General features: G+C 44.2%; 1 pseudogene; it reads left to right on the plus strand.

Moving 5' to 3' along the window:
• On the plus strand, positions 11,150-12,182 carry Gm6089 (predicted gene 6089; annotated as a pseudogene).

Here is a 12,296-nt window from a genome sequence, read left to right on the forward strand (position 1 = left end):
TTCAACAGAGTTGCAGATGTGCAGGTAGAAAGTGTAGTCTAATACTATAGACAGGTTAGTTGACAGAGCAAGGGTCTAGCATCTTGTATTTGGGTTCATGTTTGGATCCACAAACCACACAAAACCCAATCCTAGTCAAACATCAATGATTCATTAAATGCAGACCCTAAAGTTGATTGATCAGAACCATAGCTCAGGTTTTGGGGGTTGAGCCATAGCTTCAAAAATCTATCTTTGTTAACTTATAAAGACAAAAAAACCGAAAACCAAAACCCTAAAACCAAAACAAACAAACAAACAAAAACAAATGAAAAAACACAATTAGTTCATTTAAAGTTAGGGAAATATTCAGTGGTCTGTTCTGATCACACCATTTTAGATATAACTGCATACTGTCCTTTAATTGGAGGGGTCCCATGGATTGGTTTATGGACCATTGTAAGATTAACAAACCTCATACAGAACACAACAGGATGTGGATACCATGACTTTGCTCTGAGTCAAGTTGTTTTTCTGTGTTGATGATTGGCTGTCATATGACAGCAACTATCTGAAATAGGGGGCAGACATAGAACACAATGGCTCTTGCTATACTGGGCAGTACATGCATTAGCATTAGATTATCTAGGTCTCTCACAATGACCAGTTCTGTGTTCATAGTACTTGGAGACCCCACTTGGAAGCCCAAATATATGAACGTGGAAGCAGAATTGTCTGAGCTCAAGGTTAACCTGGTCCACATGGGGTATTTGAGACCCTGTTTCAGAAAACAACACTGAAACACACGCTACATGCAAGGCCTCACTAGCCAATTCTGGTCTATTATAAAGAACTTACCATTCTCTCCCTTCCAGTCTTTCTTTCTGGGAAGATGGAGACGTGAAAATGATCTTTCCATTCTAAGGACCATGTTCTCTTTTCCCCTCAGCCCACAATAAGAACAAATGAAAGTGAATACCATCATCTGAACAACTGAGTAATATCCACTGCTGCTAGCGTGGTACTGTGCCGATGATAATCTTAGCTTCCTTAATGTTGCTGCACCAGCAGGAAGTATTAAGTGTTGAGGCCGAAGCTCAGAGAACCTTTCAAGGGGCTAGAGAGAAGCCATCAGAGACTCTCCACTTCCTTGTCCTGAGATGAAATCCAGGAACACAATGTGAACTTGGTTGCTAATTAACCATACATCATACTTCTACCTCCACCTTTCTATGTTCAGTACAGGAAAGTGTTCATGCACCTCCATGACAGGTTTATCTTGATATATGTTGCAGGGCGCAGACTTTTTAGAGAGTTGCGTGTAGTCAAGAAGTTGGTGAATTCAGTAAGATGTCAAGACTATCAATAACAAGTGACCACACTGTATTTGTTTAAAAAGTTCATTAGCTGAAAATTGAGCATAAGTGAGGAGTGGGACACCTGCACTGTGCCCTGGCATTTTTGTGCCTAGACACGGCTCAAAGGGAAGGTGTGAGGACAACTTGGGTTCCTCTGAATGGACAGAGTAAGGTGAAATAGGCACTGACCAGGCTGAGCAATACTTCTGAGGCCCCTTATTACAGGTAACAAACACATTCTCTGTCCACCTTCCAAAGAGCTTCTGTTGAGACCATGGATCTTGTAAGGTAAGGCTATAGTAAGGTCACGCAGACTTCTTTCCTAGTGATACAAAGGTCTCTCTGATAAGGCTTGCCCCATACTATATCTGTAGCAAATTTGTTACAAGCCAGCAGTCTATTTCATGCTCTTCCTGTAATATGCTTCCCAGTCATGGATGTAAAACCTTTCAAGGAGCTAGACAGAAGCCATCAGAGACTCTCCACTTCCTTGTCCTGAGATGAAATCCAGGAACACAATGCTAACTTGGTGGCCAATTAACCATGCATCATACTTCTACCTCCACCATTCTGTGTTCAGTACAGGAAAGTGTTCATGTACCTCCATGCCAGATTTATCTTGATATATGTTCCAGACTGGGACCCTATAGGTGGAACAACAATATTAACTAATCAGTACCCCCACTCAGAACTTGTGTCTCTAGCTGCATATGTATCAGAAGGTGGCCAGGTCGGCCATCATTGGAAAGAGAGGCACGTTGGTCTTGCAAACTTTATATGCCTCAGTACAGGGGAACACCAGGGCCAAGAAGTGGGAGTGTGTGGGGAGGAGGGGAGTGGGAAGAAGGGTATGGGGGACTCTTGGGATGCTCCAACTCCATAGCTGTTCAGGACCATCACCTCATTACATTCCTACCCTGTTGAAAAATATCTTAATAAAAACTCCTTCAAAACTCTGCCAAATTAAAGCACATCTGAGCATTAGACTTTGGCAGAGTTTTGAACACTCAATGCCCATTGCAAATTCTTTCTATCTTAACTCCCTCTGCACAGCCTCCTTCTGACTCTTAAAGGGGTTGGGGTAGGAAGAGACACCTTCCATTACCTTGCCTCCCCCCGGAGCAGAGTCCTGGCCTATGTAGCCAGCACAATGACACCTGCTTTCTGGCCTTTGCTACCTTTTGTCCCTTCCCAATCCTAATGTTGTAAGACTTGGTCCAGATCTCCCAATCCAGATCTCTGGCCAACAGGAGAGTAGTTGACCAATGGCTCTTTCCACTGAGTGGCTCACTAGTCCTGAAAGTAAAAGTGGCTAGCCTTCTCCATGTCCTGCACACTAAAGAGGTGCACAAGCCACAGCCCAGAACACTGCTCTAATGCCTCCCATCTCATGGTAGACAGGCTGAATAATTTGTTTTGTATTCCTAACTTTGACCTACTGCCTAAAAAAACCTCTTCATTATTGACCTCCGTGAGCCACATGATTGGGACAATGACTTGGTTAGTATTCACATATGGGTGAAAATGTCCGTAGATTTTCACAAGTCTATACTTGTAATGGTTTGTATATGCTTGGCCCAGGGAATGTCACTATTAGAAGGTGGCGGAGTAGGTGTGGCCTTGTTGGAGTAGGTCTGTCATTATGAGTTTGGGCTTTAAGACCCTCATCCTAGCTGCCTGGAAGCCAGTATTCTGCTAGCAGTATTAAGATGAAGTTGTAGAACTCTCAGCTCCTCCTGCACCATGCCTGCCTGGATGGCACCATGCTCCCACCTTAATCATAATGGACTAATTTGAATCTGAAAGCCAGCCCCAATTAAATATTGTTCTTATAAGAGTTGCCTCGGTCATGGTGTCTCTTCCCAGCAGGTAAAACCCTACCTAAGACAATAATTAATAGAACTAGTTTCTATTCGAAATAAAGACATCCTTTCTATATTGACTTGTACAAAAGCCAGAAAGATCCATGGACTTTTTGTTGTTGTTGTTATACCAACAAATCTCTTTATTGACATGTGTTCTAGAATGTACCCCTCACATAGCATCCTCATAGATTACATAATTTCATTAACAATGCTGTGTATTAATTTTCTCATTGCATTCTCTGTCCTCATTTCCTTATATATTTCCCTGCACTGTTTAGTTTAAATGTTTCCCAATTGTCTTCTTAGTAAAATATTGATGGAAAAAACATCTTGTATCACCAAGTATAAATACCTCAACCTCTATTTGTGCTTCATGAGATTCTATTCATTAGAAAGGGATGTGTGTGTATGTATGTGTATGTGCGTGTATGTGTGTTTGTATGTGTTCTGTGTGCATGTGTGTGTGTGATTGTGTGGATATACAGATACACGCACAAATGTGTGCCCTAATAGGATTATTTCATGGCTGCTCTTATATATTCCAAGCATCTAGCAAGGGATATTATTATGCTAATGATTATGCCGTCTTGCTCAAGAGTCCACAGTCTTCCTATGTATAGAGGCATACACAGGTATTTATCATGATCTGCAGGCATGTGCCTGTCTTCCTGATCTGAACTAATGTGCCTGTCTTTATTTCCTGATTATATAACTTGAATTTTATATGGCTTGGTGAAAGAAAATACAAATTCTCACCTATATTAACAAAATCATAAATAAAATGTCTCAATCCATGTGTGTCTTTAACTGTTCTTTTACAAGATACTTCAGTCAAATTCCACAACTCACTTTGCCTCAATCCACTTTTCTTTTTTTTTTAAATTAGGAATTTTCTTCATTTACATTTCCAATGGTATCCCAAGAGTCCCCAATACCCTTCTTCCCACTCCCCTCATCCCCACACACTCCCACTTCATGGTCCTGGTGTTCCCTTGTACTGAGACATATAAAGTTTGCAAGACCAATGTGCCTCTCTTTCCAATGATGGCCGACCTGGCCAGTTTCTGATACAGATGCAGCTAGAGACACAACTTCTGGGGACAGGGGGGTACAGGTTAGTTAACATTGTTATTCCACCTATAGGGTTTCAGACCCCCTTTAGCTCCTTGGGTACTTTATCTAGCTCCTCCATTGGGGGCCCTGTGATCCATCTAATAACTGATTGTGAGCATTCACTTCTGTGTTTGTTGGGCCCCTGCATAGTCTCACAAGAGACAGCTACATGAGGGTCCTTTCAGCAAAATCTTGCTAGTGTATGCAATGGTGTCAGCATTTGGAGGCTGATTATGGCATGGATCCCCAGGTATGGCAGTCTCTAGATGGTCCATCCTTTCATCTAAGATCCAAACCTTGTCTGTGTAACTCCTTCTAAGGGTGTTTTGTTCCTAGTTCTAAGAAGGAGCAAAGTGTCCACAGTTTGGTCTTTGTTCTTCTTGAGTTTCATGTGTTTTGCAAATTGTATCTTGTATCTTGGGTGTTCTAAGTTTCTGGGCTAATATCCACTTATCAGTGAGTACATATTGTGTGAGTTCTTTTGTGCTTGGGTTACCTCACTCAAGATGGTGCCCTCCAGGTCAATCCATTTGCCTAGGAATTTCATAAGTTCATTCTTTGTAATAGCTGAGTAATACTCCATTGTGTAAAAGTGCCTCATTTTCTGTATCCGTTCCTCTGTTGAGGGACATTTGGGTTCTTTCCAACTTCTGGCTATTATAAATAAGGCTGCTATGAACATAGTGGAGCATGTGTCCTTGTTACCAGTTGGAACATCTTCTGGATATATACCCATGAGAGGTATTGTGGGATCGTCTGTCCAGTTTTCTGAGGAATCACCAGACTGATTTTCAGAGAGGACCCATGGCTCTAGCTGCATATGTTGCAAAGGATGGCCTTATCTGGCATCAATGAGAGGGGATGCCCTTGGTCCTGTGAAGGATAGATGCTCCAGTGTAGGCGAATGCTAGGACGGTGAGGTGGGAGTGTGTGGGTGCGTGGGGAAGTACCCTCATAGAAGCAGGGGTAAGATGGATGGGATAGGGGTTTTGGGGAAGGTGAACTGGGAAAGGGTTAACAGTTGAAATGTAAATGAATGCAAAATCCAGTAAAAACGATATTATTAAAAAAAAAAAAAAAGAATGGCTGGCAACATGCTTCCAAGTCTAGAAATGCTTTGCAGTCTGGGAGAGAAAATTAGACACTGTGCTCCACACTGCACATTAAGGACAGCTTAGTCTGGTAAGGGCTGACATGAAATATTATTTCATTTCACAAGTGCCAATAGAAAAATCCAGGATAATGTATACATCTGGTAGCATTTACCAAACAAACCACACAATGTTGTGAGGACCCATACTTGAGTAGGCTTGCAAAACCCAGGCCCCTTCCAGTTCTACTATGGAAAATGAGAACCAACCACTAGTAGTATCTTGGCAGTGTGGGCTAAATCAAGTTTCACCCACTTTCCACTGTGTTGCGGATGACCCTTTCTCTGGCAGAATCAGTTTTTAAAACCCAGAGGACCTGTGCCAGTGTATAATCAAAACCTCTACCCTGCTTCTGTAGGTGCTGAACTTTTAAAAATCCTGGCTTGCCAGCAACTCTTTGTGGAAGCACCGGGTTAACTCTTTCACACATTAACTCTCTGATTGATCTCCACGCAGAGTCAGTTCCATTCAGTAAATACTCACCCAGTCACCTGGAACAAGTACTTCCACAATATACTCTTAGATCTGCTATGGTAAAAGGGGAGCTTCAAATGTCCTTCCTAATTAGCAACAACAAAACACAGCAAGTGTATGGTCAAGGACAACCGCATCTATCAAAGCTATTTCCCAGAGTGACTTTGGAGGTTATCATATCTGGTGTGTGGTTATCACTGATGCTGTATTGCAAGCAAAACTGAGGCACATGACTCTGGCCTTCCTGATTTATTTTATATACTTTTGTGATTGTTTTTATTTCCTCAGCAGCTGTAGAGCAATGACTGTATATTACTCAGTGTTTGGCTACAGAGTCATGAATGGATGTGTGTTACAGAGTACTATATGTTAGGAGTATGAGAATTCATGACAGCATGGATACAGTATGGTGGTGAATACATCTTAGTGTGTACATGGGGTAAGCCACATGATTCACACACAAGAGACCATCGCCTTGTGTATCCCTAGGTGGCTATGACTTCACACATATACAGAAAAGGATAGCTGGGTCTGGGTTTAGTCAGAGAAGTTGCAACTGACCCTAAAGAGACCGAGGTCTCTGGAAGTTCAGAGGTCTGGTGGGGTGGGTTTGGGGATCCCCGTGGACAGAGGAGGGGCAGGGGAGAGGTATGGGATGTGGAAGAGACAGAGGGCAGATCTGGAGTTTAAAAAACATAAATAGAACAAAAGCATAAAAGTGTTATTTTTCTTGTGTTTCAGCCTTGCTTTTCTTTCTAAGCAGAGTAAGTTTGTCACCTTTCTGGATTGATAGAATTGATAGGAGCTAGAAAGTTGAAAGCAAAGATGGCTATTATACCAGCATGGGTTCAGAACGTCACCAAATCAAGGACAGGGTGAGAGAGTGGGCCTTTGAGCCAGCTGAGAGCCACAGCCTCATGAGTGGAGGCCTGAGCATGCCAGGATTCCCTGGGCCTCATTCAGTCCTCACTCACCTCACAAGATGAGGACTTGCTCTGGCTTGTGGAGAGTAGAGCATTGATCACTGTGACCACTAGGAGACGCAGTGATGAGTGGTCAGGACTAATTCAATGATGTGGGCAGATGGTCTGTTACCCTGCAAGTTGGGTGTGGTATCAGAGAAGGAAGAGTGGGTGAGCATAATCAGGACTGACATTTCCTCAGAGCCAAGCTCTAAGTACAGCCTTGGGCAAGTGGGCCCAGCATATTGAGCTTTGGCTTCCTTATCTGTCATTGATGATAAGAATCCAGACCTCACATTGATGTTGTTTAAGTGAGATGCTGAGACAGCTGCCTAGCTATTGATAAGAGATCAATATTATTGCTTATTACAGTGTAGACCCAGGGCCTTCACTGGGAATAACAACAATAACGATTGTGTTAGCAGCAATAATAGTAAACAAAGGAATCGTTGTTAGGTTTTCCCCATCTTTTCTTTCAGTCAGGTCCACGTTTAGGAGTGCAGAGGACTGGGCCTGGAGACTGCTGTAGCTGGTTCAGATTCACAGTTGCTTAGCTGGCCCCTCTGGAGAAACAGTGAAAGCCACTTTTGGCTACTTAGGTCCAAGGCATGCATAGGTAGGATAGCCTCTACTAGTCACATGCATGGTGGTGGCTGTCTTGGGTTGAATCATTGTCCCTTGCACTGCAGCTCAAGGCTTTTCTTAGGATTAAATCAGGGAGAACTTAGGGGGATTTGACCAAGAAGAGACTTTTATGAGATGTGCAGCAAATCCCCACTGTGACAGGCAGCTTTTTATGAATACCTTCCTTATAAACAGTCCTGGAAATGCCCGAGTCACTTCTTCCACAGGAGGCCACACAGCATGGTCATTCACTTTATGTTGCCTTCCCTTCTGGAGTTAAAATTCCATGTAAAGAATAAAGTAGATCCTGTGACATCTGTACTCTTAAAATTGATCTGTGTGGACTGGGGTTTTGTTTTGTTATTTTTTGTTATTTTTTTTGGTTTCTGAGCCTGTTTTGTTTGCAAAAGTAGTATGTATTCTACAGGACTGTGACTGTAGCTATTCTGAATTTGGGTGGAGGGAAGCATGTTCCAATATTCCATTCTTTCAGTAAGTAAACTTTCTTATAACCAAAATCTAAAAACTATGTACAAATTACAGAAACTAACAGAAAAGTCTCTTACATGTAGAAATATGGATAAGAATAGACACAGCAGGGGATAATAGGTGTGTATGCTGAATGCTTACAGCAGCTGGCCTGCCCTAGGCCACCCAATACTCTTCCAGATTCCCCCATCAAACCCTTCACTCCACCACCTACCCTGTGCTTATGTTAAGACTCCCACTTTGCAACAAACTTATCAGACAGGGCTTTTACACAGTTTGGGGAGGGCTTGGATCACAGACAAAAGAAACAGAGCATGGGGGATCTTTTATTGTTTTCTTCAAGTTGGACGGTGTAGTGGCTATTCCTGGTTGTCAACTTGACAATATTTGGAATGAACTACAATCCGGAATTGGAAGGCTCACCAGTGACCCTTATCTTGAGGCTTGGAGATCCTTATCTGGATCTTGGTTTCGAGATCTTGAGCCATAGTGGCTATGGATTCCAGAAGATTGAATCTCCAAGTTTAAGGAAAACACCTTTAATCTGGGCTACACCTTTCATCTGGGATTAAAGGTGTGGTGGAACACACCTTTAATCTGGGCTACACCTTCTGCTGTAGACAGTATAAGAACATTGGAAGAAGGGAGTCTAGCTCTAGCTCTTGCTCCTTCGCCTGCTTGCTGCGTGAGACTGAGTAACTGCTAGATCCTTGGACTTCCATTCACAGCTGTGACTGAATCATTGTTGGGAATTGGGCTGCCGACTGTAAGTCATCAATAAATTCCTTTACTATCTAGAGACTATCCATAAGTTCTGTGACTCTAGAGAACCCCGACTAATACAGACAGATTGCTACTATGCTTAGCACAAAAGGAAATGCATGATTGTAGCTTGTAGCAAAAAAAGAAACTTAAAAAAACCCAAAACCAAAACAACAAAACATAAAAACAAAATCCAATCCATGCTAAGTGGTTAGGGACAGGCAAGATGATCTCGGTAACCTCGAGTGGCCAGCCCCATGCAGCACTCTTGCCCTGTTTCCCATGGTTAGCTGCTGCCAGGCTGTTCATACTTCCAATGCCATCCACCACCTGTGGCTAGCCTACAGTGAGCTGACTGCCTGAGCCTGCAGGGCCGGGTGTAGTGTGGGTGTGTGTTAGGGGCCACACTCATGAAGCCTTGTGCTTAGCATTTGAAATTTGCCCCAAGATTCCTTAGGAGGGAGCCATGCAGTCATCATGCAGTCATCATGCTTCTGACAACAGTCGAGAGATCTTTTGGCAGAGGAAACTGAAATATTGGAGCCACCAATGAGTGGCCCTCAGATTGTGTGGGGGCTTTTCTCACTGCCCCAAACTTACCAATCAGTATTGCTTACAGCCCTCTATGTGCTAGACTATGAGATTTTGTATGTAATAAATAATGTATTCAACAGAGTTGCAGATGTGCAGGCAGAAGGTATAGGGAAATACAATGGACATAGGTTAGTTAACAGAGCAAGGACCTAGCATCTTGTATTTGGGTTCATGTTTGGCCCCCCAAATCACACAAAACCCAATCTCAGTCAAACATGAATGATTCATTAAATGCAGACCCTAAAGTTGATTGATCAGAACCATAGCTCAGTTTTTGGGGGTTGAGCCATAGCCTCAAAAATCTATCTTTGTGGGCTGGTGAGATGGCTCAGTGGGTTAGAGCACCCGACTGCTCTTCCGAAGGTCAGAAGTTCAAATCCCAGCAACCACATGGTGGCTCACAACCATCCATAATGAGATCTGACTTTCTCTTCTGGTGTGTCTGAAGACAGCTACAGTGTACTTACATATAATAAATAAATAAATCTTTAAAAAAATATCTATCTTTGTTAACTTATAAAGACAAAAAAAAAAAAAACGAAAACCAAAACCCCAAAACCAAAACAAACAAACAAACAAACAAAAACAAATGAAAAAACACAATTAGTTCATTTAAAGTTAGGGAAGTATCCAGTGGTGTTCTGATCAGACCATTTTAGATATAACTGCATACTGACCTTTAATTGGAGGGGTCCCATGGAATGGTTTATGGACCATTGTAAGATTAACAAGCCTCATACAGAGCACAACAGGATGTGGACACCATGAATTTGCTCTGAGTCAAGTTGTTTTTCTGTGTTGATAATTGGCTGTCATATGACAGCAACTATCTGAATAGGGGGTAGACATAGAACACAAAGGCTCTTGCTATACTGGGCGGTACATGCATTAGCATTAGATTATCCAGGTCTCTCACAATGACCAGTTCTGTTTTCACAGTACTTGGAGACCCCACTTGGAAGCCCAAATATAGGAAAGTGGAAGCAGAATTGTCTGAGCTCAAGGTTAACCTGGTCCACATGGGGTATTTGAGACCATGTTTCAGAAAACAACACTGAAACACACACTACATGCAAGGCCTCACTAGCCAATTCTTGTCTATTATAAAGAACTTACCATTCTCTCCCTTCCAGTCTTTCTTCCTGGGAAGATGGAGAAGTGAAAATGATCTTTCCATTCTAAGGACCATGTCCTCTTTTTCCCTCAGCCCACATGAAGAACAAATGGAAGTGAGTATCATCATCTGAACAACTGAGTAATATCCACTGCTGCTAGCGTGGTTCTGTGCCGATGATAATCTTAGCTTCCTTTAGTGTTGCAGCCCCAGCAGGAAGTATTAAGTGCTGAGGCCAGAGCTCAGATAACCTTTCAAGGGGCTAGACAGAAGCCATCAGAGACTCTCCACTTCCTTGTCCTGAGATGAAATCCAGGAACACAATGTGAACTTGGTGGCTAATTAACCATACATCACACTTCTACCTCCACCTTTCTATGTTCATTACAGGAAAGTGTTTATGCACCTCCATGCCAGATTTATCTTGATATATGTCGCAGGGCGCAGACTTTTTAGAGAGTTGCGTATAGTCAAGCAGTTGGTGCCCTCAGTAAGATGTCAAGACTATCAATAACAAGTGACCACACTGTATTTGTTAAAAAAGTTCATTATCGGGATTATGGATCTGGACGTCTGCATGTGGTTGCTGGTTTAGGGTGCTGCTGTAGTGGCAGTATGTCCCGCTGCTGTCCAGAAGTGAGGGATCTGAACTGCAGCAAGAGCCATGGAGGGCCAGTGGGTGGAGGAGCTGCTGGCCAAGGCAGAGCAGGAGGAGGCTGAGAAGCTGCAGGGTATCAAGGTGCACAAGGAGCTGGAGCTGGGCAACCTGCTGGCTTTGAAAGGCAACCCCTGACTGTGCTGTGCCAGGCTGGGCCATCGCAGGAGGTGGAGCTGCAGGCCCTGGAGTGGGACAACAGGCAGCTGCTCATCAACCAGCTGTGGGGGCTGCCAACCGAGCGCGTGGAGGAGGCAGTGGTCGCGCGTTTGCTGGAGCCCGCCACTCGCCTGCCCCGCGAGAAGCTGCTGCCCCGACCATGGCCGCTCACATGCTGGCAGCAGTTCGCGCGCCTTAAGGGAATCCATCCCAAGAAGAAGACCAACCTCGTGTTGGACAAGAAGTGTGGCCAGTGGCGGCGCTGTTGGGGCTACAAGCGCTCCCGGGATGACACTAAGGAATGGCTGATCCAGGTGCCTGGGAGAGCAGACCCCATGGAAGACCAGTTCGCCAAGAGGACTGAGGCCAAGAAAGAACGCGTGGCCAAGAATGAGTTGAACCGTCTGCGGAAACTGGCGCGCGCGCACAAGATGCAGATGAGCAGCTCAGCAGGCCTGCACCCTACAGGACACCAGAGTAAGGAGGAGCTGGGCCGCGCCATGCAAGTGGCCAAGGTTTCCACTGCTTAGGTGGGAAGCTTCCAGGAGCGCCTTCCCAAGGAGAAAGCTCCCAGGGGTTCTGGCATGAAGAGGAAGTTTCAGCCCCTCTTTGGGGACTTCGCAGCCGAGAAAAAGAACCAGTTGGAGCTACTTCGAGTCATGAACAGCAAGAAACCTCGGCTGGATGTGACGAGGGCCACCAACAAGCAGATGAGGGAAGAGGACCAAGAGGAGGCTGCCAAGAGGAGGAAAATGAGCCAGAAAGGCAAGAGGAAAGGGGGCTGGCAAGGACCTTCGGGCAGGAGAAAGGGCGGCCCTCCGGGTCAGGGAGAAATAGGAAAGGAGGCTTGGGAAGCAAAAAGCATTCCAGGCCTTCTGCTTTGTGGGAAGCCACATGTGCCGTTGCTGAGTGGCACTGACTACTGCTGGCCACCACGCATAAGATTGGACAAACAACCAATGTGTACATATGCAGTAAAGTTTTTTGCAAAGATACT

The sequence above is a fragment of the Mus musculus genome, chromosome 5 (assembly GCF_000001635.26).
Source record: "Mus musculus strain C57BL/6J chromosome 5, GRCm38.p6 C57BL/6J".
Lineage (NCBI taxonomy): Eukaryota > Metazoa > Chordata > Mammalia > Rodentia > Muridae > Mus > Mus musculus.